Here is a 4,795-nt window from a genome sequence, read left to right as displayed (position 1 = left end):
TTCCAAGGCATACACGCGAAGCGCCTGCGCGCCCAGCACGCACCGCGACGGGCGTCGAAAAGTGGCATGAACCTCCATGCTCCTGGTGCTGGCTCGCTCTCCCTCGGGAGCCGACTGAAAAAAATGTCAAGCCGTGAACAAGAGATGGTTGGGGAGCTGCAAGGATTCCAAGAAAATTTAGGGGAGGAGAGCTTCAAGCCATGAAGAAAAAGAGTCCCCGACAGCCCCCGCGGTCCTCCCATTGTTGTAAACCGGACCCCGCTTCTGACGCGCGCGCGAGCGCCCGTGAGCAGGTGCCGATATCTGACATGCACAGATATGCACAGATATCTGCTAAGGAAGGCATTGGTGGCGCCACCCTTGACTGTCGTCTGTTGCACAGAGCTAGAAGCCGGACTCTGCAGTGTGCTACGCACTTTCGTGCCGGGCGAGCAATTTCCGGTTATACCCGTTGTTGCATCCACTTGTTTTTCCTTTGAAATCATGGTACAGCGCCACACTTGTGCGTTTTGAGGAAGAAGACACTTTTGACGTCGTGAAAATGACCTGCGCCAAGCATGCATGGGATGATGAGCCATCGGAAGGATTCAGGGTGCAAGTGAGCGGGAAATACCAAGGTTTCTGTGAACCTGCAATCATCAATATTTCAGGTAAGCGTGGACAACCATTTACTGTTTTTCCCGTATTGCTTTGTTGGTTACCTTTGTCAATGCCGTCGGAAGTTTTCCATGATAGGGCTATAAATTAAGCTAAATGGCATCATAATGCATGATTTATTTCTATGTGCAGTCGGAGAGTAATCTCTCATTTTTCAGTAGCTAAATTTTTACCGCCACCGAGTTGCGTTCCTGCCAGTGGTAGTTCAAGTGCATGATATGAATTGTGTAACGCAAAAAACATAGACTAACCTCGCTAAGCACATTGCGGGGCTAGTTAGGGATGTATTTTCTAAGTAACGAGACGTAGACAACAACCTGTCATGGATTCTGTCATATGCACGTATCAGGAACTGAACCCTTTTCATTGTCGTAAGTAATAGTGCTAATTCTATTTTAACACGGGATCAGCATTGCTGCGTTCTGCGTATCCAATTAGGCTACAATGGCCCCATTACATTTGCCACAAGGCTTGCGCTCTACAGCTAAGCAGGAGCAGTGGAATGAAGAGCTGGTACGCGTTTTATTTCGGGTGGTTAGTGCGAACGAACGTGTTTCAGAAACAATTGGCGTATACCTGTTTCCGTTCGCGGTTGTGCCAGGAAACTTTAATGGTAAAGCCCCCCCCCCCCCCCCAAAAAAAAAAAGCATGAGGCTAAGCTTTTAAAGGGACATCGCGATGATTTGCTCTGTACCAGTTAATATTATTAAATAGATTCATCATGCGTTCCAGAGACCAGAGCAAAAAGAATTATTGAAATCGGAGCATGCAAGCGAAAGTTATTCCACTCCAAAAATTCGAAATGAAAAGCTCAGACGAAAACGCATTTCCCTCTCCCATTTCACTCACCCAGTACCGAGATTGGGCGCTACAAATCAGAACCGCGCCTAGCGCCCACGCAGCGGAAGCGTGCATGCAGTTGTTGCTTTGTCGGGGCTGTAGACAGCCGCGCATTTTGACGGCGTCTTCCCCCCGTGTACGCGACACCGTAGTAAGGGCAGGGGGGACTAACGACAAAGGAAGCTTCCCGAAGTTTCTTTTTTAGTCGGGGCTGTCAGCGGTAGCCCCCCTCCCCCCCAAACTCGACTCCCGTCTCCTGTCCCGCCTTCCTCTTCACATTTTGGGCAAGGTGTATCGACTGGCTTTTTTTTCGCTGCCGTCTTGGTATGGTCACGGCCGGTCTCGACGCGCGCGCTTTCTGGTCTGAGCCAACGTTTTTTGAACAGCGCTGGCCGCCATGAAGGTTTGAAGCGGAATGGAAAGTGTCGCCCCTAGCTGCATTCTTGTTAGTTTTCGTTCGCTTTCCCTGCTTCTTTCCAGTTTTTGTGGCATGCGAAAAAGCTTTCAGTACTCAGAGACATAATATTTTGGATCCATTTCACAAGTATGAAGGAACAATATGCAAACTGGACGCCCAATCAATGAGAAAGGCAGCGCTCTATCTAGATGCCACCTCATTTCCGCTGCCGCAAATGGCCGCCGCGTTGCGACACCATCGGCTCGAAACAAGCATTTCTAGCGAAGATTAAAATACCAAATATTATGATTTCGGTGATCTCATTGCGCGTTCAGGACTCACAATGTCCCTTACTCTGCATACAAAGATTAAAGAACCCATGCTTTATGTACGTCGCAGGGCACCTTTAATATCCCACAATGGATTTTACGGTAGGGTGTCTCGGATTCAGTGCATAATTCTTCAACTTATGCTACTGTGGCCATGTGCACAAGTTCTGCGCAGATTTATATCATGATCGCTCTAAATTATCTCCCACGCAGCCTACACAACGGCCCTGCCGACCAAGAAGGGGCGGGAGCTCTCCGGAAAGCTGCTGTTGCTGGCCGTGGGCACTAAACTCAGCGAAATAAGGAGCGAGAAAGAAAAGCATCGACGATAAGAAGCATACAGAACTATAGAACCACAAGAGCATTAAATGTACCCCAATAAAATTTCCTGCGCAATTTCTATGTGGTAATTGTGTTACTTGTGTTACCTATGCTATATGATTATCAGGAGCTTTAGAGCAGCATAAAACCGAGTGGTTTTTCAATTTAAAGCAGCACTTAGAGATATGTATTGGATGACATTTTTTAACGTTTACAGATTTTTATTTTACAAAGTGCGAGAGATGTCGGTTTGGTCAGTGAAGGTGGACCGTACAGCAAGACGGGTATTATGTGCGTAATAGAGCTCAATAATCTGAAAAATGATTAATTATATTTAACTAATCAGCTTTCATAATTTTGATTTTGGGGCGTAAGTCTGTATCGCGAAAATGAAGGCCGTCAGTAAAAAAAGATAACCTTAGCTTTTAAATTTTCGTAATCGTTAATGTGGTTCGAAATACTGAACATACACACTTGCAAGCTCAATGAATTGCCTTGTCCGCTTCGGATATTCATAAACGCGTCGCTGCGCGTCGTATCGTCGCCGAATTCAAAGAAACTTTTTCTACATCACAAAATACACAAACGGTGTCCGTGTTTGATGCATAAAAAAAGTGACCGACAGTTTTATGCATTTTCAATGGGGGTAAACCAACTCAGCGAGCTTTGAAATGCGCGAAATCTGGCGCTCGATATTTCAAACCCCTATACCAATTAAAAAAAAAGTTAGAAACTGGGCTCACCTTTTACGATGACGGCCTTTAATTTGGCAACATAATATTGCCCCTTAGAATCAAAATGAATGGTTCATTAGTTAATGTTAGTTAATTAATAGTCTATTAAATCAGGTTTATCGCTTACATAATGTTAACCATCCTGTATAACCCCCCTACACAGCACCAACGTATCTCTGAAAGTTTTAAAATAAAAATCTGCGTCAAAAATTTAAGCTGTATTACATATATGAAGTAGTAGCGGTAAGGACGTACTGCACAGTCGCTTACGTCTGCATGTGGCGATAACGGCATATGTATGACAGCATTCTGCAATGGTTGTAGCTAATTTCATTACATATTTTGTTTGGCCGCCCTCCATCACTGTTTGGAGACGCCACGCCCCAGGCTCACTCTTTATTGGCTAATGTGATAGAAGGCCGCGTCGCTGTTGCAGGCAGTCACTGAGAGCGAGCAGTACAGAACTCGAATGAGAAAAGTTTTACTGGCTATGATGCTGGTGTTGTTCTAAAGTAGCAGCCTGCAACATTGGAGAAGGGGAGCCTAGGTGCTTGCAGAGATTGCAGATGAAGCGCGCCGCAAATCGTTGGATTTCTTCAATTTGTTTTTTGTACCGTCTCCTTCGGTAGATCTCGCCGTATGAGGGCACATATACATAGGCTGCCATTTATTATATATTTCCATATGAAAGCTTATAAGGTTTTAATAAGGGAGTAATCACTCATTTTCATTCCTCCAAGCAGTCACACGGCTACAAAGGGACCCGACACAGCTTCCACAGAAACTTTTGCTCTTTCGTAAAAAGATTCGTCCTGGTCTGGGGACATGGTGTATGACTGTGCTTGGATGGATGCGAATAAGTAATTAATAACTTAATGGAAGTCTGCTCCGCCTTAGGGGAAATTTCCCTTCAACATTTAACCAAAAGTATATAAGGTTATGTGCAGATCTGTCAGTATATGTTCGTATATAGAACCAGCTCCATATATAAGCTCCAACCAAATATGGACATATACAGATTTATCTATATTTGGCCATATATGGCCCATATAAGTATATTCATCCATATATGACTGTTCGCAGATATGGCTATATACGGATTTGGCCGTATCTGGGTATATAAAGACCATATATAGAAATCCCATATATGGGCTCCATCAGATATGGTCTCATATAAGGATAGGACATATCTGGCTATATAAGGACCATATATACATATATTTCCATATATAAGTTCAATCCATATATGAATATATAGGGAATTGGGCATATCAGGCCATATATGCCAGATATATCCATATATGAGTTCAATCATGATATGGATATATAGGGAATTGGGCATATCAGGCCATATATGCAAGATATATCCTTATATGAGTTCAATCATGATATGAATATATAGGGAATTGGTCATATCAGGCCATATATGCCAGATATATTCATATATTGTCATATATGAGTTCAGTCATGATATGGATATATAGGGAATTGGGCATATCAGGACATATACGACCATA

At 43.9% G+C, this 4,795-nt stretch overlaps 1 long non-coding RNA gene across 1 annotated transcript; it reads left to right on the top strand.

Moving 5' to 3' along the window:
- Positions 1-309: 309 nt before the first annotated feature.
- On the top strand, positions 310-2,623 carry LOC149338486 (uncharacterized). Its single transcript, XR_016283739.1, has 2 exons — positions 310-650; positions 2,437-2,623. It is a non-coding gene; the product is annotated as an uncharacterized LOC149338486 (long non-coding RNA).
- The last annotated feature ends 2,172 nt before the right edge of the window (positions 2,624-4,795 follow it).

Source organism: Amblyomma mixtum, chromosome 6, assembly GCF_055824585.1.
Source record: "Amblyomma mixtum isolate Tamu chromosome 6, ASM5582458v1, whole genome shotgun sequence".
NCBI lineage: Eukaryota > Metazoa > Arthropoda > Arachnida > Ixodida > Ixodidae > Amblyomma > Amblyomma mixtum.
This window is presented reverse-complemented; position numbering and strand designations above follow the sequence as displayed.